This window comes from Macrotis lagotis, chromosome 3, assembly GCF_037893015.1.
Source record: "Macrotis lagotis isolate mMagLag1 chromosome 3, bilby.v1.9.chrom.fasta, whole genome shotgun sequence".
Lineage (NCBI taxonomy): Eukaryota > Metazoa > Chordata > Mammalia > Peramelemorphia > Peramelidae > Macrotis > Macrotis lagotis.
In genome coordinates this window covers 242514822-242538856 of record NC_133660.1, presented here as the reverse complement: position 1 = coordinate 242538856, position 24035 = coordinate 242514822, and positions in this window count along the sequence as shown.

Genomic DNA, 24035 nt, shown 5'->3' with positions numbered 1-24035 from the left:
GAGAGAGAGAGAGAGAGAGAGAGAGAGAGCTAATAAACTCTGAATGCAGATTGAAACATACTTTTTTTTTTACAAATTCTATATTTTTATTATTTTCTTTTGTTTGTATTTTCTTTAGCAACATGGCTAATGTAGAAATGTTTAGAATGACCTCACATGTACAATTGAAATCTGTGTTTACTCATCAATGAGAGGGAAGGCGAGAGAGAGAGAGAGAGAGAGAGAGAGAGAGAGAGAGAGAGAGAGAGAGAGAGAGAGTGTATTTGGAACTCAAAATTTTTTAAAAAAGCATAATTATATCCTTAATCAATAAGTCAATCAAATATGGGCATATTTTCTACAACAAGATTCCCTGCAGCCCCAAGCAGCAGGATGGAAGAGGGAGCAGGTAAGGGGGAGGGCTCATATAACATGGTACAGAGACTGACTCAGCAACTATGTTATCTTCCTCCGAATGTTTTAGCTTGCCAGTGAAAGAATAGAGGAAGATCTGAATTCAAATTCTTTCTCTGACATATACTAGCTATGTGATCCTGGACTAATCACCTATCCTCTTGGTCTGCTATACAAATTTCTAAGAGTTCAGAGAAGATGCTAATATACATAGGTAGCTAGATGGTGTGGTGTTTGGTTTACTGACCCTGGAGTCAGGAAGACTTTGTGAGTTCAAATGTAGCCTCAGACACTTATTAGCTGTGTGGACTCCCTTTTGCCTCAATTTTCTCATCAATAAAAATTAACTAGAGAAGGAAATAGCAAACCTATTCTTCATATATCCAACAAACCTAACCTATGCAATTGAAATTACTCCCAATTTTTTGAGCTGTTGTTTTCTTTTTTTTTTTCTTTTTTCTTTTTGGCAAGGCAATGGGGTTAAGTGACTTGCCCAAGGCCACACAGCTAGGTAATTATTAAGTGTCTGAGACTGGATTTGAACCCAGGTACTCCTGACTCCAGGGCCAGTGCTTTATCCACTGTGCCACCTAGCCACCCCTTTGTTTTCTTTTTTTAAAAAAAATTATTTATTTTTAATTTTACAGTTTTCCCCCTAAGCTCACTTCTCCTCCCCCCAACTCCATAGAAGGCAGTCTGTTAGGTTAGTCTTTACATTGTTTCCATGATGTACATTGATCTAAATTAAATGTGATGAGAGAAAAATCATATCCTTAAAGGAAGAAAAATAAAGTATAAGAGATAGCAAAATTACATAATAAGGTAACGATTTTTAAAAAATTAAAGGTAATAGTCTTTGGTCTTTGTTTAAACTCCACAATTCTTTCTCTGGATACAGATGGTATTCTCCATTGCAGATAGTGCAAAATTGTCCCTGATTGTTGCACTGATGGAATGAGCAAATCCATTAAGGTTGATCATTACCCCATGTTGCTTTTGGGGAATACAATGTTCTTCTGGTTCATCAGATCATACAAATCCTTCCAGGCTTCCCTGAATTCCTATCCCTCCTGGTTTCTAATAGAACAGTAGTGTTCCATGACATACATAAACCACAGTTTGCTAAGCCATTCCCCAATTGAAGGACATTTACTTGATTTCCAATTCTTTGCCACCACAAACAGGGCTGCTATGAATATTTTTGTACAAGTGATGTTTTTACCCTTTTTCATGATTTCTTCAGGGTGCAGACCCAGTAGTGGTATTGCTGGATCAAAGGGTATGCACATTTTTGTTGCCCTTTGGGCTTAATTCCAAATTGCTCTCCAGAAAGGTTGGATGAATTCACAGCTCCACTAACAATTATTAGTGTTCCAGATTTCTCACATCCCTTCCAACATTGATCATTGTCCTTTCTGGTCATATTGGCCAATCTGAGAGGTGTGAGGTGGTACCTCAAAGATGCTTTAATTTGCATTTCTCTAATAAGTAGTGATTTAGAGCAATTTCTCATATGACTATGGATCACTTTGATTTCCTCATCTGTAAATTGCCTTTGCATATCCTTTGACCATTTGTCAATTGGGGAATGACTTGGGTTTTTTTTAAAGTTTGACTCAGTGCTCTGTATATTTTAGAAATGAGTCCTTTGTCAGAAATACTAGTTGCAAAAATTACATATATAAACTATATCAGATTACTCTAGGTCAAGGAAAAGGGGGAAATAGGGAGAAAAATGTGGAAATCTTAACAAAAAAGAATGTTGAAAACTATCTTTGCATGTGGTTGGAAAATTAATAAATTTTTATATTAAAAAAGACTAGTCATGTTTAATGATGTTTCAGTTCTTTTGTTAGTCAGACCCATAGAATCTGATCAGTACAGAAACAGAGCTTCTAGGTCAAGAATGTCACTTCCACTGATTTGTGTTCAAGATGCCTATAAGACTTTCAGTTGGATCTTTGTCTGTCCATATATGTATATATATATATATATATATATATATATATATATATATATATATATATCTTAAACTCAGAATTTATATGTTATTCCCCCATTCATTCCACAATTACCTTTTTTAAGCTAATGTTTATCCTATGTGCTAGGCAATTTGATCCTCATTATAGCCTTGGGAAGTAGGTACTATTATGGTACCCACTTTACAGATTGGAAAACTGAAGCAGGCAGAGATTGAGTGACTTGCCTAGAGTCACCCTGTTAACTAGTTAGTGTCTGAGACTAGATTTGACTTCAGACACAGAACTCAATTCACTATGCCACTTTGTTGCCCCCTACTTACAATTCTTCTCATGTGATACTTTATTTCCTGCCCCTTTGCCTTTGCACTGACTATCCTTCATACCTGGAATACCTTCACTTATGCAGTTTAGAATCTTTGACTTCCTATAACAACTCAAATTTCACCTTCTTTAGGAGGTCTTCCCTGATTACTAACAACTATTAGAGACTTCTGCTTGAGGTGATCATGAATCTCTCTCTAAACATATATGTACATGCTTTCTAAATGATATTTAATATCCCTCAATGATATGATAACTAGGTTGCTATATACTGAACCTTGATTAAATGCTTACTGAGTGATTGATTGGTAAAATGCAAACCCTCCGATGCCTACTTAATATTTAGGTTTAAAGTGAGTAAATTCAACTTCAGCCATACCCTTAATAACCAGCACCAGAGCCATGCAGACTATTCTGGTTCTCACCATGCTTCTAGGTGGCACTCATTTCATTGTTTTCATCTTTAATAATATTTTATTTTTCCCAATTGCAGGTAAAAACAATTTTTGACATTCATTTAAAAAACTTGAGTTTCAAATTCTTTTCCTCCCTTTTCTCTCTCCTTTCTGAGATAGTAAGCAATTTGATATAGGATATATTTGTGCAATAATGAAAAACATATTTCCACATTATTCATGTTGTAAAAGAAAATTTAGACAAAAAATAAAGTCAAAAACATCATTCTTTGATCAGGTTTCAGATTTTATTAATTCTTTTTTCTTTTACATTTTCTTTTTTCCAGTTACAAGTAAAGATAGTTTTTAACATTCAATTTTCAAAGATTTCAAGTTCTCAATTTTTCTCCCTCTATAAGACAGAAAATAATCTGACATAGGTACATGTACAGTCATGTTAAACATATTTCCATGTTAATCATGTTGTGAAAGAAGAATCAGAATAAAAGGGGAAAAAAATTCATCAGTTCTTTCTCTGGAAATGGATAGCATTTTTTTTTTCATGAATTCTTTGGAACTGTCTTTGATCATTGTATGGCTGAGAATAGTTAAGTCTTTCACAGTTGATCATCCTTACAAAATTGCCATTACTATATATAATGTCCTGCTTACTTCATTTTTCATGAGTTCATATACGTCTTCCCAGGTTTTTCTCAACTTGCTTATCATTTCTTATAGGATAGTCATATTTTGTTACAATCATATAACATAACATGTTCAGCCATTGCCATGAGAGAATGATGGACATCTCCTCAATTTCCAATTCTTCATTACCACAAAAAGAACTACTATAAATATTTTTGTACATATAGGTCTTTTCCATTTGTTTTTTTATCTCTTTGGGATACAGATTTAATAGTGGCATCATGGGTTCATTTACATATAAGTAGCTGAGTTTTTGTCCTAATCAATGTCTTTTTGCCAATTTAATTTGCTTGTAAATAGCTGTTTTTTTCAGTTTTTTTTAGTTTCAGTTTTTAAAATTTTAAAATTTTTTTATTTTTAGGTTTTTGCAAGGCAAATGGGGTTAAGTGACTTGCCCAAGGCCACACAGTGGAAGTTGGATTTGAACTCAGGTACTTCTGACTCCAAGGCCAGCACTCTATCCTGCTGTGTCACCTAGCCACCCCCTAGCAGTTTTATTTTCAGCATTTAATTGTTAATTTGGAAGGGGAACTGTTCAAAGTTTGATGCTTTTGTTATCTCTAATCATTATTTTATTAAATGGCAAATGGTCTAACATTTATAACAATGCTATTAGTGTCACTTGTTGTTATTATTGGTATAGTGATTTTACTGTGGCCTTTTAAAATTTTCTTCTCATATTTGGGACAATTGACCACAGAACAAAGTGCCCAGTACTTCACTGTGCTATGTTGACCAGATACAGGGTTGACTAAATGATGCTTTGCCTGTTTAAGTATCTGATTGAAGAGCAGTTAGACTGTAGGTTTCCTGAAGTCAGAAACCACACCCAGTACAGGATTGCCAAATGATAGAAGAATGTGCCCTTCATACCTAGACTCTGGGCAGTCTCCTTGAGTTGAACTTGATGCTCCATCATTCAGAATGGATAGTCTCCTCTCTAGGAAGGCAAAGTTAGCTCAGCAGAAGAGAATTAAAAATAGTAGAAAAGAAGGAACTGAAATAAACAAAACAGGACAGAATTTAATCATGTATTAGAATTTAAAAAACACTCCCTACAATAATCAGAGGAAGGACCTGAGGGCAAATAATTCCTGTTCCTTTAGCCTTTAACACTTTTATTTCAGGAGTCAAAATTTTTTTTTTAGGTTTTTGCAAGGCAAATAGGGTTAAGTGGTTTGCCCAAGGCCACACAGCTAGGTAATTATTAAGTGTCTGAGACCGGATTTGAACCCAGGTACTCCTGACTCCAAGGCCGGTGCTTTATCCACTACACTACCTAGCGGCCCCAGGAGTCAAATTTAAATTAATATCAAAGATAGTTTAAAAACTCCAAAGGGAAACAGATTCACCTTATTTCCCCTGGTCAGGAGAAGGGGTAGAATTGGGAACAGGTTACAGACTATGTGGGTGTTTGAGCTTCAGGATTTCTTTAGAGCTATCTGAGGAGTCAGTCACCTCCCTCTTCTTGAATTGCCTCCCGGTCTAATCTCCTGTTACAACAATGTGGAGCCTGCTATACCTTGGGGATATTTCAGGAGGTAAAGTTTAGGAAAATAACTGTGCATATATAAAGGATTATTGATATTCCCCTATTCCTTTTTTTTCCTTATAGTTAAAAAAACATTTTAAGAGCAACTTTGGAGACTTAGGTGGTAATAATTATAACGACATCAACAATAATAATACCTAGCATTGATGCTTTGAAGTTTGTAAAGTGATTGACATATGTTATTTGATCCTCGTAACAATCCTGTGAGGTACATGTTTTTATTATCTCTAACTTCCCCTTGATTTCAGTGCAAATATAATGACTATGTTATCAGAGTAAGATTAAGGTCATGCTTGCTGCCATTTAAAAAAAAAGTCCTTCTTACCTGATTCCTTCTTGTTTCTAGTCTTTTTTTTTGCAAGACAATGGGGTTAAGTGACTTGCCCAAGATCACACAGCTAAGTGTGATGATGATGATGATGATGATGATGATGATGATGATGATAATAATATTAAGTGTTTGAGGCTAGATTTGAACTTCAAGTCCTCCTGACTCCAGAGCACTAGTTTATCCACTGCATCACCAAGCTACCCCATTTCTAGGCTTCTTTTACCCTACTCACTCTACATAATTTGCGATCCAGTGACAATGGCCTTCTTGTTGTTTTTCAGTGACAACTTTGTGGAGTTGTGATGTCATTACTCCTCTTCAAGAATGAAGGACAAACAGGAGCAACACCAATACAGAAGACATTCCATCAATAAAATCCCATGAATTTCCACTGGTTCTATCCCATGTCTGTAATTCTTTCCCTCCTCTGACTTCTAGCATCCTTCTAATCTCAATTAAAATCTCATCATCTCATCTTCCCTAGACCCCTTCATGTTTTTGCTTTCTCTGAGATTATCTCTATTTTATCATTGTTTTCTGCCTTCTCTTTCTCCTTTCTTTTTCTTTTTCTTCTTTCTTCTTCTTCCTCTCCTCTTGTTCCTCTTCTGTAATTTCTATGATATCTCCTCCATTAGACGTGAAACACCTTAGGTGGCACAGTAGATAGAGTTGGGAGTCAGAAAGATCTGAGTTCAGCTCTGACTTTTGGTACTTATTATTAGGTATTGTGTAACCCTGAGCTAGTCTTAACCACCATCTGCCTCAATTTCCTCAACTATAAAATAAAGCCCTCCTCCCAGGGCTATTGTGAGGATCAAATGAGAGAATATTTGTAAAGAGCTTAGTATATAGTAGGAGCTCAATAAATACTTATTTCCTTCTTTGCTTAAGAGCAGGGAATGTCTTTGCTTTTCTTTGTATCCCCAGTGCTTAACATGGTGCTAAGCACATAGTGGGAATTTTAATGGATATTTGTTGATTTGACTTGACTCTGCCTCCAGAGCCTGGGTTCTTCCTTTGTATTCTCTAATGCTATGACAAGGGTCATCCAGGGCCATCTCCACTCATCTGGATTCATATCTGACCACTGGACCTCATGGCTCCAGAGGAGAGAGTAAAGCTGTTAACTTTGCTGAACTCTAACTTGCTTAAATCCAATTCACTTGCATGTCATTCCATCACATCCCTGATGTCGAGGTCCTCTTCTAGAACAAAGAACGATGAATAATTACTGCCATGACAAGGGTTGTAAGACTTTCTGACTTGGTATGGCCAACTAGAGTATATGATCCATTGACATAGCTTATGAGAAGCTAAAGTCACTCCCATGTCTCATTGAGAAGTTGGTGAAAGATAGCAGATGTTCTGCATAGTCAGGAAATTTAATAAATACCAACCAGATTTGGAAGGGTGATGGGTTGTTTTCCATGTATATATCTCATGCATTTTTTGCTTGGGTTAAGCATGGGATGATTTCAGCCTACCAACTGGGAGGAGTTCAGCCAGGTTGAGCCATTCATCCCTGAGTTAAAGATCTTCAATTTTTCCAGTTCAATTTCAAGTCCTCTTTCTCTCCTAGCAGTTTTCCTTTTATTGTTAAAGTGGAGTCTTCAAGTAAAATGGTACAACTTGGGAGCTGATCAGACTTTCATTCTGACTTTCTTTTTGCTTTAAGTCAGGTCAATAGTCTTATAACCCTTAGATAGGGTTCAATTGGTAACTTGCAGGCTAGCCTCTCTGATTGCTTTCATTTAATTTTTCCATCCCAACAAGTGATGCTCCATTTCCTTTATCTACTTGACAGTTTGTCCTTGTCCCTAGGTACCCAAATACCTTTTCCATCTGACTGAAAGCTGACATGACCCCATTTCCTCAGCTCGATGGTGGAAAGGCTCTACAAGTGGCCCTGCCTCTGAGTTGGGAAGGGGAAAGAGCTGGAGGAGAAAGGACCAATATTCAACAGAGGAATAAACAGCCCCTAAATGTGCAGACAAAACATTCAAGTTCAGGAAAGGTGAGGAGCCTAAAAAGGGAATTTTTTTTGAAAGGAATATTAGGGAATTTATTTTTAAATATTTAAAAATTTTAATTGTTTTAATACATTAATTTATTTTTATATGCATTTATAATCTGTCCCTCCCATTGCTCCTTTAAGAACCCCCTCCATAAAAATAAAATCTTCATTTATTATTTTTAAAATTTTATTTTTTAGGCAATGGGGTTAAGTGACTTGCCTAAGGTCACACAGCTAGGTAATCATTAAGTGTCTGAGATCAGATTTGAACTGAAGTCCTCCTGACTCATGCTCTATCCACTGCACCTTGCAGCTGTCCCAATTTTCATTTATTTTTTTATTTTAAAAGGGAAATTTTAAGAAATATTTTACAATAAGAATCAGAGTCTTCTATAGCAATTAATCCAGATCAAGTTAGGTTTAACTTTGATATTTCAAAATAATGTTGTGTGGAAACTTTAAGTTTTCCTGACCAGAGGTGGGAATAGGAGTAGGTAACAAGTTGTCACTAGGATACAGTATTGGGGGGGAGGGACAAGAAGGCACACTATTAATACAAATGAATATTTTCGATATTGAGAAATTCCACTCTTAATGTTACAGAAGGAAATATTTATTTGGGTGTAACAGCCTACAGGGGTCCCAGGGAAAACTTAGATCCTTACTTGGACAGGCATCCAGAGGAGCTGTATGCCACTTTTGTTCAGCTCTGCTGTTGATTGAAGCCATGGAGAGACCTCTCATCCTAGAAATCTTTGCCCTTACATCACTCTACATCCTGGGCTTCTACTTTTCCATTCTAGCTTTTCTGGGGAAGACTGTGGAGCATTGTACCAAAAGACAATTCAGAAACCAAGAGAGTGATAGAACTTTTCTTAAAGAGCTGTAATTTAATTTAATATCCAAACCACTCCTTTCATAAATGAAGAAACTGAGGATAAGATAGGGAGCAGAGCTGTACCTAGCAATGATTTCAACTGAGGCAACAATTGTTAGTCATAGTTAGAGTGGTACTGATGATACTGGTTGTCCTTCATTCTCAAAGAGGAGCAAAATGGCATCACTATGTTAAAGTCAAGTTACGTGTGACTGATCAAACCAATATGAGCTCAGAATGTTCTACTACAAATCTGGGACAAACAGTCCATATGAACAGATACATTCATATTTATATATATATATATAAAATGTATATATGCACACACAAATATATATACAAACATTATACATAAATACATACTGTAACATCATATTATATATTAAATACATTTGTTCTATATTTACATACATATATTCATGACATGTATATGCATGCATGTGCAGGGAATTTGTTCTTTAAAATATCTCCAAACTGGTTGACAATCAGAATATCTTATACTTGCCAGGGCTTTAGAGTTACCTAGTACTCAGTGGTTCTCAGAATGTGATTGGGGACTCCTGGGAGTTTTCAACTCCATTTTGGGGATCCATGTGATTAAAACCATTTTTATAATTAGTATTAAGATATTTTGATTTCAATCCACATAAACAAAAACTTTTTGTTAGTGGTTCTCAATTTTTAAGCATCTAGATGGCACAATGGATAGAGTAACAGTCATGCAATCAAGAAGACTCAGCTTCTTGAATTCAAATCCAACCTGAGACACTTACTGTGTGACCCTGGACAAATCACTTCACCTTCTTGCCTCAGTTTCCTCATCTATAAAATGAGTTAGAACAGGAAATGGTAAACCACTCCAGTATCTCTGTCAATAAAATACCAAATGGGGTAACAAAAAGTCAGAAATGACTGCAATAACTTTTAAGCATTTAAAGAGGTCCTGAGAGCAAAAATTTTGAGAAATGCTAACCTAGAATATCTTCCTATCTGCATTCCTAACAGACAATTATCTAAACACTACAGTCATGTTTTACTTGATGTTCATGCAGCAATTTCTAATTATTTCATCATTCCTCTTTTGCCATGGTTTATAGGGTTTCTCACTCTTTGCTTGTCTTCTTCTACACAAACTCTAGATGGGGGCCTGGAGCTTGGAAAGTTCAGGGTTGGCAATATGAATTTGTGAGTTATCCACATATATAGATCATAGTTTCACATTATAATAAATATTCATTTTCCAAGGTAAAGAAAATGGAGAAAAGAGCTTTGGGCTGAAGATTCTTAGTTCAGTGGAAAAAACTGTTGGATTTGGAGATAGAAAAAGTGAACTCTGACTCTGCAAATTATTATCTGTAAGATCTTGGGCAAGTTATTTTCTTTCTCTAGGTCTCAGCTTCCTTGTTTTTAAAATGTTGTTATGAGGATCCAGTATCATAAAGTTTATGAAGTATTTTGTAACTCCATTGACCTGGGAATACTCCCTTTCCTCCAATCATATGGGCAGAAGATCTTTCTGAAGACACTGATAAAGTATGAATACCAAAACTGATAGAACCTCCTAAAATGTTGGATAAGTTGACCTCTGAGGCACCTTCCAACTCGGTGTTCCTAGCTTGTATCTCAAGAGTATGCTGCCTTTCCCAAAGTAGGTGGTTAATTAATGTGTATTCTACTGAACTGAACACTGGAAATGTAATTATAATTGTAAATATTTGTAGGGAATTTGAAAAAAAAAGTGTATTCCTTATGGAACGTCCAAAGAAAGGAGTGATTAGCACATGATTATTTTTTTAAAGTCACTTTTCACCATGCCTGAATGCAAATCCTTTCAAGGAAATTCTTACATTTGGAACAGATTGAAAACTCATCCTTACAAGGTTTCATTTCTCTAACAGAAGTTCAGATGTGTCATTTATGAGTCAATGGATCAAGAAATACATGGGGATATTGTTCCATTCCCATATTACTGAGGCATATATATATATATATATATATTTCCAACAGATCTGAAGGATTTCTGGGCTCCTTGGTTCCATTGACTTCTGCCTTTCTCCCCTTCTTCCCCTCCCAGACATACACTTATATTCCTTGGACTGGACTCCATCATTTTCCAAGGAAACTTCCTCATCAGCAATTCACCATGCTAGGAAGTTGTATCAGTTTTGGTATTCATACTTTATCAGTGTCTTCAGAAAGATCTGCTGTCCATATGATTGGAGGAAAGGAAGTATTCCTAGCCCAATAGAGTTACAAAATACTTCATAAACTTTATGACATTGGATCCTAACAACCTAGTAAAACAAGTTATGGGCATCATTTTGTCCAGCTTACAGATAAGGAAACTGAGGGTCATTTTTACCAGAGACGTAAGGGAAAATTTATTTGAACAGATGTAGAATGAAGTAAGCCAAACCAGGAAAATATTATTGAACAATGGCTATAATAATATAATCAACAGCAGGAAAAGAAAGATACTGAAAGTTGCATAATTATAATGAGCCAGATTGACCCTGAAGAAGAAATGAGAAATGCACCATCCTCCCCTCTTTGCAGAGGTGGAGAACTTCGGGAATATTTGAACTGATTGACGACTTGATGGCTTTTGTTGAACTTCTTCATGTTGGTTTTCCCTCTTCCTATACAAACATCTTCTATTACATTCATCGTATGCCACAATTTTTATTAGTCATTCTCTAATATCTGATCCATGGACATCTACTTAATTTCTAATTCTTTGATATTGTAAAACATGCTATGAATATTTAGGACCTTGTTTTAAATCTTTTACACAGTCACTTTTTTAATTACAGATTTTATTTATTTTGTTTTACAATTTTTCCCCCAATCTTACTTCCCTCCCCCCAGCCCCCACAGAAAGCAATTTGTCAGTCTTTACATTGTTTCTATGTTGTACATTTATCCAAATTGAGTTACACAGTCACTTTTAAAGTTGTAGTGCACAGAGATAGAAAGGACTTTTAATAATATCTAGTCCAACCATATGGCAAATAAGGAAAAAGAAGCCAATAAATATATATAATTTGCCCAAGATCACACATATGGATGTGGAGCAGGTATTTGGACCCACATACTCTGACTTCAAATTCAGAGCATCTTCTACTACACAGCACGAGGGCTCTTCAAAAAAATCTGTATAATTAAGGAACATACATCAGGATAATGAGCTGAGATCTTATTCTTCTGCAGAAAAAATAATCTGAATAGCTTTCACTATTTGCTTTGTTCTGCCTGTTAGCAAATACCAGGAAGGTCAAAGAACCTTGATGTGTATGTAGTCCCTTCCTCATTCCCATGATCATAGAAGCAGAGGGAATTCTCAAAACAGATATTCTCTTAACCAACCCCACATGATAGGAAGTTACTAGGTCACCTTTAGAAGTAAAGTGGCTAAAATTTGGGGATCATTCAGTAGATTTTTGCTCCGAACCAAGACTAGCCTTCAGTCTTTGCCTTCTCCACAATGCTGGTTTCTGGTTGGATTGACCTTGCCATCTGTTAAAGAAAACACTTCAGAATAGTTTAATAAATCAGAAAGCAAGTTTATTTTCATAATTGTGTGGCAGGCTGTCACCTCTGACTTAGCAAAGGGCATAGACAGACTCATAAATAAAATCTTATCATAAATAAAATCTTAATTCAAAGACTCTTTTAAGGAGTTTCTTTATGCTCAAATAAGCATGGAGTATTTTGCAAAGGTAAGCATTTTGAAAAAACAGTGAATTGATAGAAGCAAGAGTTTTGAGGTGAATGTAATAATTATTATTTCAGTGGGGAGACCTGAATCTAAAACTTTTCCTCCTTCCTTCCTTCCTTCCTTCCTTCCTTCCTTCCTTCCTTCCTTCCTTCCTTCCTTCCTTCTTTACTCCTTTCCCTCCTTTATTCCAAACTATTCTTTGATTCTTTAACATATTCTCTGATCATCTTTCTCCATCTCTTTTCTCTATGCTCAGAATGACTACCCTTTACTTCTTTTCCTGTTGAATTCCTCACCCATCCCTTAAATTCCAATTTAAATGCTGTCTCCTATTGAAAGCCTTCCTTGATCTTCCCAGTTAATAACTTTCTCCCCTGAACTCACTTAGGACTTTGTTTTGTACTTATTTGATGTATTTGTTATGTAACGTGTTGTAATGCAGTTACCTATAACTGTGTCTTATTCCCTTTCCTACTCTGTGAACTCTATAAAGACAGGGACTATATTTTATTTCTACTTTGTATCTCCCTCTATTGTTCAAGGACAGTATTATGGATTTAGTAGGAATTTAATGCATTGTTATATATGTTGTACTGCCTGAAATTACTTTTTAAATATTTGTTGTCAAAATAGTTTTACATTTTAGCATGTAACCAGGGTGGCCTGCTTTTCCTGAAGAAAGTAATTTCTGCTGTGTAAGAGTACAATGAGGGAGTAGCCTTGATGCTATCAAAGATCCCTTATAACTCTGACCGCTGTTGTGAAGGCCTAGAAACCCCCCAAAGTGAGCAAACAATTCTTTTTGTGGTAGTTAATACTTGGAAATTGAAAGGATGCCCATCAATTTGGGAATAGCTAAATAAGGTATGTTATATAATTGTAATGAAATATTGTTTTACTATTAGAAATGATAGGATAGATGACTTCAGAAAAATCTGAAGGATTACATGAATTTGTGCAAAGTGAAGTAAGTTGAACCAGGAAACATTGTACATAGTAATTGCAATATTATTTGTTGAAAAATTGTGAATAACTTAACTATTCTCAGTAATACAATGATCCAAGGAAATATCAAAGAACTAATGATGAAGCTTACTATCTTAAAAAACTCATATTGTCTGAATACAGATTGAGGCATGCTATTTTTCACTTTCTTTCATTCAAGTCTTCTTATACAAAAATGACTGAAATGAAGATGTTTTACATAATTGTACAAAAATAGACTATATCTGATTACTTACCATCTTAAGAGGGATCAGGTGAAAGGACGGAGGGATAGAATTTAGAACTTAAAATTTAAAATTAATTTTTTTTTAAAGAAAATAAAGAAAGAGAATAAAGTCCTAGATCTGGAATCAGGAAGACCTAAGTTCACATCTAAGTTCAGGAACTTCCTTGCTGTGTGTCCCTTGAAAAGTCACTTACCTGCTGTGTCTCAATTTTCCCACCTATAGAATGGAGATATTAATAGAAGTTCTTTCACAAGGTTGTTGTGAGGATAAAATGAACTAAAATTTGTAAAATATTTTGCATATCTCTAAAGCACTATATAAATATTGTCATTATTATTATTATTATTATTAATTGTTATATGAAGGCCTGCTCATCTCCTCAGTTTCTTAATGAAATTGATACAACAAATGACTTTTTAGCTAAAGCAAGTTTCCTGTTATGTTGGTTTTTTAAAATAATTTTTTCAATCTTTGAACATTCACCTTCTTTCTCCTCTTATCCTGCCCTGAGAAAGAAAGAAAAACAAAGCCTGTTACAAATATGTGTAATAAACAAATTAAATTCTTGCATTAGCTGTCAAAAGACTATGTTCATGAACACATACACATACACATACACATACACACACATACACACACACACATACATATATATATATATATATATGTATATATATATTTACACAGATGATATTTGTCCCTTTTGAAGAAAACCATGACATTAGGGAGGTGATGCCATGACAAGCAAATGAACTGGATTTAAGGAGGGGATTCTGTACTAAGTCATAGCCTCTTTTCTCACAGCCTCTCTTTTCTTCTCTGGAGCCATCTGGATCCAATGGCCAGGTATGGATCAGGAGAATTAGAGATGACTCCAAACAAAGAGGTCACACAAGTAGGGACCTTAGGAACTAGATTTCTTTCTTTGAAATAAAAATCAGAAGAAATCAGAATAAGAACAGGATCTATAATATACAGGATGAGTGGTCATCTAGACTTGATTTGAAAAAAAAAAGCCTCCCAATGTAATTCCAGTCAATTTTTAGCTACTTCCAGTTGTTAGAAAATTTTCCTTTACTTTGAATCCAAGTTTACCTCTCTGAACTTCTTTTTTGAATTTTTTTGCAAGGCAATGGGATTAAATGACTTGCCCAAGGGCACACAACTAAGTGAGTATTAAGTGTCTGAGGTCATCCAGATTTGAACTCAGGTCCTCCTGTCTTCAGGGCAGATGTTCTGAACACTGTGCTATCTAGCTACCCCCTCTCTCTGAACTTTCTATCCATTATTCTAGCTCTGCCCTATGGAGGCAAAGTGAATACATCTAATCCCTCTCTCAAACTTAAAATGCTATCTTATCCCATCTAAAGTTCCTTTTTTCCCCCCTAGGCTTAACATCCTCAATTCTTGTGACTACAAATCTGGTGTATTTCCTGCTACACTAGGACCCTTCTGATTTTTCCTCATGATACCCCTTATCTTTCCATAATACTAAAATCTCTGATGAACTTGAGGAATTATAGGAATTTTTCATTAGCATCACCACTAGCTATTATTTAGATAAATTTTAGAAATGGCATCAGTCATAGCCTATTAATGCTACCTACCATCATAGCCAATAAAATTTAATATCATCACTCATCTCATATATCAAAGGAACTGGGATGGAGCCAAGAATGGTGGAGTAAAGGCAGAGACTCCTTCAAAGTCTTCCCCAAACCATTCTAAATACCTTTATTTTTTGGTTTGTTTTTTGTTTGTTTGTTTTTTTGTTTTAGATTTTGGCAAGGCAAATGGGGTTAAGTGGCTTGCCCCAGGCCACACAGCTAAGTAATTATTAAGTGTCTGAGACTGGATTTGAACCCAGGTATTCCTGACTCCAGGGCCGGTGCTTTATCCACTGTGCCACCTAGCTGCCCCTCTAAATACCTTTAAAAATGACTCTAACCAAATTTTGGAGTGGCAGAACACAAAAAGACTGAGTGAAACTAGCCCAAGAAAACCTGGAAGATCTGTGGGAAGAATCTGTTACACCAGGGTTAGTAATACAGCCCAGGTGGAGCAAACCAGAAACAAATTGTGAGGTAACTGGGTCCCTGAGGAAGTCTGGGTCCATGGTAGCAGTGGTAGTTTCCAGACCTCTTTGCCTGGGGATTGCCAAGGATGATTGGGAATGTCAGTGGAAAAACTGCCACACCAGAGTGAGAGCAGTGCCCAGTACAGCACAGGATCCAGCTCAGACCCCAAGGGACTAAGAGTAGGTCTGGGGAACCATCCATCAGGGAGTCATTCTGCTGCTGCTTCTAGGGTGCTCAGTCCACTATGGTAAGGGGGTTGGGCAAGATTGCAGAGGTCTCCTTTTCTATTCCTGAGGCAGAACTCTGTTGCTTCACCCGTAATCAGATCCAGGTCTTAGTCTGGGGCCCCAGTCTTGGAGGAAGAGCAGAAGCACAACAGAATTTACTGCCTTAGCAGAGCAGGGACCCTCTTTATGGTTCCAGGGCAGCAAGGAGTGTTTGTGGTCACCAGCAGACCAGAGCAGACAAGGAGAATAATCATAGCCTCTTATAAAACTTTGAGAACTTGCAAGTCCCTGGGGGTTATCCCCAAAAATAGCTGCAAAAATCCTCAAAATCTTAGGAGTGTGTACTCCACTCTGCAAGCAGAGCCTCACCTTAACAAAGAGTGAAAATCAAGTCATAGACTGGAGAAATGAGCAAACAACAGAAGAAAAATAATCTTACCATAGATAATTACTTTGTTCTGATGTTGGATCAAAATTTATAAGCAAAAGAAGATAATAACATCAAACTCCTACATCAAAGGCTCCAAGAAAAATATGAATTGGTCTTAGGTTATGGAAAAACTCAAAAAAGATTTTGAAAATCTTTTAGATTTTCAAATCTAGAGGAAAAAAATTGGGAAGATAAATGAGATTGTTGCAGGTAAATCATAAAAACCACTTGGTGAAGGAGATACAAAAAAATACTGAAAAAAAAAACATCTTCAAAACCAGTTTGGGTCAACAAAAGAGTCCAAAAGTCCAATGAGTACAAGAATGCAATAAAAAAGCAGAATTGGCCATATGGAAAAGGAGACACAAAAGATCTCTGAAGAAAATAATTCCTTCAAATGTAGAATGGAGCTAAAGGAAGCTGATGACTTTGAGAGAAATCAAGTAATTAAACAAAACCAAATGAATGAAAAACTAGAAGAAAATGTGAACTATCTCATTGGAAAAACAACTGATTTGGAAAACAGATCCAGGAAAGATAATTTTAAAATTATAAAGCTATCTGAAAAAAATAACAAACCTAGATATCATTTTTCAAAAATTTCTTCAGGAAAACTGCCTTGATATTCTAGAAGCAGAGGATAAAATAAATTGAATGAATCCACTAATCACCTCCTGAAAGAGATACCAGAATGAAAACTGCCAATAATATTTTAGCCAAATTTCAGAACTCTCAAGTCGAAAAAATTACAAGCAACCAGAAAGAAACAGTTCAAATATCATGGAGCTATAGTCTGTATAACACAAGATTTAGAGCTTGGAATATGATATTCTAGAAGGCAAAAGAGCCTGTATTACAATCAAGAATCCATTACCTAGTGAAACTAAACATACTCCTTTAGGGGAAAAGATGGACATTCAAAGAAATAAGAGTCTTTCAAACTTTCCTGATGAAATGACCAGAACTGAAAAAAAAGTTTAATCTTCAAATGGAGGACTCAGGTGAAGCTAGGGAGGATGGAGAGGAAGGGCATATCATGAGGGACATAATGATGTTGAACTACTTGTATTCCATAGAGACAAGGCACAGGATGGAGTTGAATTTGAAGGTATAATATATTAAAAAAATGGAATTAATGGGGGAGAAAGGAATATGCTGGGAGAAAGGGAAAGGAGAGGTAGAATGGGGTAAATTATTTCACAAAAAAAGGAGGTAAGAAAAAGCTTTTGAGTGTAGTGTAAGAGGGAGAAGGTAAGGGGGATTAAGTGAGCCTTACTCTTATCAGACCTGGCTCAGAGAGGGAATACAAACTCAACTGGGTATAGAAATCTATCTTACATTAGAGGAAAATAGGAGAGAAAAGGGATGGGAGAAAGGGGACAGAGGAAGGAGAGGGAGTGTAGGTGTTAGAAGAGAGGGAAAATCACTCAAGAGGGTAGTCAAATGCAACACTTTTGAGGAGGGACAGTGTGAAAGGGGAGAGAGAATAGAATAAATGGGGTTAGGGGATAGGATCGAGGGAGATATAACTAACAATAGTAACTGTGGGAAAAATTTTGAAGCAATTTCTTTGATAATGCCTTCATTTCCCAAACATAGAGAACTTAGTCAGATTCATAAAAAATAAGAGCCATGTCCCAATTGATAACTGATCAAGAGCTATAAAGTTTTAGAATGAAATTATCAATGCAATCTACTTAAATTTTTTTTTTAAAATGTCCTACCTCACTATTTATGGGGGAAATGTGAGTTGGAACAATTCTGAGTTACTACCTTATATCTATTGGATTGGCTAATAATACAGAAGGAGAAAATGACAAATGCTGGAAAGGACATAGGGAATTTGAGACATTGATACACTTTTGAAGAAGTCATGAAATGATTCAACAATTATGTAGAGCAATTTGGAAATGTACTCAAAGGGCTATAAAAACATGCCTACCCTTTGCCTAGCAGTTCCACTGCTAAGTCTATTCCAGAAAAAGATGAATTATGGGAAGAAAATAATCTACATGTATAGGGATATTTATAGCAGCTCTTTTCTGGTGGCAGACAGCTGGAGATTGAGGGGATGTCTAAGAAATGGGGTATGACTGAACAAATTGTGATATGTGATTGAGATGAAAAGCTGTTCTGTTAAGGGGAATGATGAACAGGATGCTCTCAGTAAAAAAAAAAACTTTGCAAGCTGTGCAATGGGAAATGTACAAAGTAACAGCAATATTGCAAGATGATCAGCTGAGAAAGACATACTTTTTCTCAGCAATGCTGTGACCCAAGAGAACTCTGAAGGACTTATGATAAAGAATGCTATTCATTCCAAAGACAGAGTTGATGGTACCTGAATACAGACTGAAGCATACTTTACCCCCCCCCTTTATTTTTTTGAGGTTTTTCTTTGTGGGGTGGGGTTATGTTTACTTTTACAATTTGACTATTGTAGTAATGTTTTTCATGGCTTCACATTTTTAACCTATAACAATGAGAGGGAGTGGGGTGGGAGGAAAGGAGAGAATTTGGAACTCAAGACTTTGGAAGTAAATTTTGAAACTTGTTTTTGCAAGTAATTGGGGGGAAATTTTTTAAACAAAAATTAAAATTAAAAAGAAATTAAAGTAGCTATTTCTAATATTATTGTTCCCTAAAATGAGGGGTTAGTCTTTGTCAACAGTATCCACTGATTGGGTGGAATGCTGCTTCCATAGTATATAAGGAAGTCATTAAACTGTGTATAATAGTAAGAGCACATTGGCAAAGCTGTACTCCACATCTCCATTGTTGCTAAGTGAACTCTAGGGTAATTTGAATTGGCCTTATCGCTAACTCCTAGGATTTTGATGGTAGTGGATAAGAATTTAACAAATTTTGCTAATTTGGTAAATTGCCAGATTTTTACCAGTTTTTTAACCAACTCACCTAAACTTAAACATCAAACTGGAGGAGTTCCCACTGAAGGGGATAAAAAGATTAAAGAAGGAACAATAAAAATCCTTGACCTAAAAGTCAGTTTCTTTGATGGCTATTTGTGACTATGGACCTGACAAAGAGCCCTTAGGTCAAAGTCTTTCTCAATTTTCCTTCTTTTTATTTTTTAGTAGTAGTCATCATCCTTTAGGGAAACTAACCAAGGTCTGTTTTATATTTAAATTGGAATGATTAAATCCCCTTTAACTCCTGGAAAATTGACACCACTTGGCAGATGGGGCAGATGGTAAGAGAGAACGAGGAGTTGAGAATGACACCTAGAATATGAACATGGTGATAAAGAGGATTGTAGTATTCTTAACAGGAATAGGGATGTTCAGAAGAGAATAGGGTCCAGGAACAGATATTTAGACAACAAGAAAATAAAATAGTACATACATAAGATTAAGTTCTGTTTTGGAAAAATTGAGTTTAAGATGTCTATAGGACTTCCAGTTTGAAATATCCAATAGGCATTTGAGATGTGAGTCTGGAGACTGGTAAAGAGATAAGTAATTTTGAGAATCATTAGCATAGAGATGATAATCGAACCCATAGAAGTTGATAAGATCATCAAATGAAGTTTAGAGTAGAGAAAAGGAGTACCTAATATAACTCCCTGTGGGATATTAGTGGGCATGACTTGAATGAATTCAGCAAAGGAGACTGAGAAGGTAGTTAGACAGATAGGAGGGGATTCAGCATAGATAAATATCTAGAGGGAAGAGAGTATTGAGAAGAAGAAAGTAATCAATGATGTCAAAGGCTGCAGTGACATTGAGAAACATGAAACTGAGAAAAGGCCATTAGAATTGGCAATTAGGACATTATTGGTAACTTTGTGGAGAAGCAATTTGCATTAAATGATGAAGTTGGAGACCAGACTATAGAGAGTTAAGAAGAGAATGAGAGCAAACAAAGTGGAGGCATTGATATGATTAATATGACTTATCCTCAATGAGAAGAGATAGCAGTTCAGATAATGGGACCTGACTAGGATCTTTAAGGACAAGTCTAGTCATGGAACCATATAATTGACTATTATTTTTACCCCTGCAGCAACAGAAACTGGGGAATTGAATCTATCTTAGAGAGTGTATTTTTGAGCTGTTAAATTTTGGTTTGACCAAAATGTCAATTTAGGGTGAATGCTTCAAAGGGAAAGGAGTTATAGGTATCTTCAATGCACTGAATATATTTGATTTAATTTCTTTTCCTATTGTTATGAGTATACAGGTTTAAAGTATGCTTCTATGATTAAAATCCATGGAAATATGACAGAGATGGAAAGATGAGTAGAGATTTTTCCATAGGGTGGGGATTTAACAGAGAGCCACAATCTATAAATCTACTCATGCTAAATTAACAAGCCAACAAGACAAGCACTGATGACAGCAGGGATAGAGAGGTAGGTAACTCTGAGAGCCATCATTACCCTCATATATCCTCTGCTGTTGGCCATTCTACTGCAATTCAACTCTAGCAAATCCTAATAAGATCAAAAACCTTTGAATTTAGGACTGGTAAAAAGACTATAAACCTGACTTCTGAGGAAGAGTCTGCTTAAGCACAGAAAAAATTACTAACATTTGCCATCAGATGTTGAAGTTTTCCTTCATATCACTTCATGAAACCATCTGCTAAGAAGATGAGGATAGATATTTACATATTTACATTGGGACCAGAGACAACAATGAAATCACAGATCTTTTGCAGTTAATTAAGTTTTTATGGTTTGATTTTTCATCTAGGAGGTAGTATTGTTGCTTCTGTTCTGATTCTATGTACAAAAAAGGACAGTGGGAAATTCTGGCTCACTCTGCTGGTGATGTACCATACTATCCAAGAGGGTAAGGGAGTCAGACAGCTGATTAGAAAAGGATTATAGAGGATTCTAGCTGATATTAAGTATAGAACTCTGAGCTCTTTGGAAACTCCATTGTCCATATGCATCTCTGGGTCACATTTCCAGGTTGAAGAGGTGTGTATGTGGTCAGCTGATCAAAGGTCAAATGATATAAATAGACAATTTTCAGAAGAAGAAATCAAAGCTATTAATAGTCACATAAAGAAATGCTCTAAATCACCACTGATTAGAGAAGGTGCAAACTAAAACAAGACTGAGATACAACTTCACATCTATCATGTAGGCTAACATGACAGAAAAGAAAATTGAAAAATGCTGGAGGGGATGTGAAAAATCATTCCTAATGAAAAAGCCAGAACTGAATAGAAAATTCCACATTCAAACAAGATTTAAGAGAAGCATAGAAAGATAAATATGAAAGAGAAAACATAAAAAACACAATAAGGTTAAACTGCTTACATGCATCTATAGGAAGCTGATACATGTAACTTCCAAGACCTTTATCTTTATTAGGGCAGATAGAAAGTGTCTACAAAGAAGAAGGACATAGATATGAGTCAATTATGTTGGGATGATCTTAAAAAATGCAGGAGTGAGAAGGAGGGGTGTATAGGGAGAAGCAGAAGAGGAGAAGAATAATGGGGAAAACTATCTCACATAAAAGAGGTGCACAAGGACAAGCTTTCACAGTAGAGGGGGAAATGGGGGGATGAGCAACACTTGACCCTTACTCTCATTGGAAATTAGTTCAAAGAGGGAAGAATATACACATATGTATATGTATGCACATATATTCTGGATATGTATACATGTATACAAACACTTGTTATAGAAATCTATCTTACCTAGGGAAGTAGCAGAGGAAAGGGGAAATGGTGATAAAGGGGAGGGGAGATTAAGGGAGACAGTTATTAGAAGCAAGATAGGCTTTGATGAGGGACAAAATAAAAAGAGAGAGAAAGAAAAACAGAAGGAAATAGGATGAGGGAAAGGTATAATTAGTAATTCTAAATTTTAAAGTAAATAGCATGAATTCACCTATTAAAATAGAAACAGACAGCAGAATGGATTAGAAACCAGAATCAAGGGGAGCTAGGTAGCACAGTGGATAGAGCACTGGCCCTGGAGTCAGGAGGATGTGAGGTCAAATCTGACCTCAGGCTCTTAATAATGTCCTAGCTGTGTGACCTTGGGAAATCACTCAACTCCTTTACCTTACCAAAAAAGAAAGAAAGAAAGAAAGAAAGAAAGAAAGAAAGAAAGAAAGAAAGAAAGAAAGAAAGAAAGAAAGGAAGGAAGGAAGGAAGAAAGGAAGGAAGAAAGGAAGGAAGAAAGAAAGAATTCCACAATTAATTGTTTACAAGAGACACACTTGAAAGTTGAGACATACAAAGAAATCAAATATAGGACTGGAACAGAATCTAATTTGCTTCAAATGAAGTAAAAAAGTCAAGGGCAGTAATCCTGATCACAGTCAAGACAAAACAAACATGGATTTAATTTTAAAAGATAATTAGGGGGCGGCTAGGTGGCACAGTGGATAGAGCACCAGCCCTGGAGTCAGGAGTACCTGAGTTCAAATCCAGCCTCAAACACTTAAATAATTACCTAGCTGTGTGGCCTTGGGCAAGCCACTTAACCCCATTGCCTTGCAAAAACCTAATAAAAAAAGATAATTAGGGAAACAACATTTTACTGAAAGACAATGAAGTACTTTAAGATATGAAGTTATATCAACAATCTTTACAGTGAGATTTTCTTATAATGGTCTCATTTCTCAAATATACAGGGGACTGGGTCAAATTTATAAAAATGAGAGCAATTTCTCAATTGATATATGGTCAAAAGACATAGACAATTTTCAGATGAACTCAAAACTATGTAGCCTCATATAAAAATGCTCTAAACTAATATTGATTAGAGAAATTAACATTAAAACAACTCTGAGGTATCACCTCACATCCATCAAATTGTCTAACATTATAAAAAAGGAGAATGACAAATGCTGGAGGGGATGTGGAAAGGCAGGGAGGCTAATGCCAATTGGTGATGTTGCTCTACATTCTGATGAGCAATTTGGAACTATGCCCAAAGGGTTATAAAATTTGGCATATCCTTTGATCCAGCAAAACCACTACTAAATCTGTATCTTAAATGAAAGTGATAGTTTTGGAAAAACCTGAGAAGATCTATATGAACTAATGAAAAATAGAATGAGCAGAATCAAGAGATTATTGTACTTAGTATAGCAATGTTATCATGATAACTGTGAAAGACTTAGCTATTCTGATCACTGCAATAATCCAGGACAATTATGACTCATGAAAAATGCTATCTACCTCCAGAGAAAACTGAAGAACTATAAATGCAAATTGAAATACACACACATATATATATATGTATATTTCTTGCTTTCTTTACTTTTCTTGCCTTTTTTGTAACATAACTAATATAGAGCTATATTTCACATAATTTCATCACATATAGTTGATGTCATATCACTTGCCTTCTCAGTAGGTGGCAGGAAGGAGAGGATTTGACTCATAAGAAAAATGATAAAATAGATAAGAAATAGATGTCATATTCCTGGATAAGATCTGTTTGATCCTTTCAAAAGGTTCTAAAAGTTCACCTCTTGACAACTCTTCATTTTCTTGCTTATCCCTTCGATTCCTACTTGACCAGATCTGGCATTTTCTGCCCATTGTTTCCATTTCCAAAGGGAATTGAATGAGCTTGGAAGTCAAGATTAATCCAACCAATGAATAGTCCCTTTCCCAAATTTCTTTATTCCAGAGGCAGATTACATATATGTATGTATGTGAATGTATACTTCTAATTCTCTCTCTCTCTCTCATACACACACACACACACACACACACACACACACACACACACACACACACACGTAAATATATAAACTGTCTACACTGATAGAATGTGGGCTCA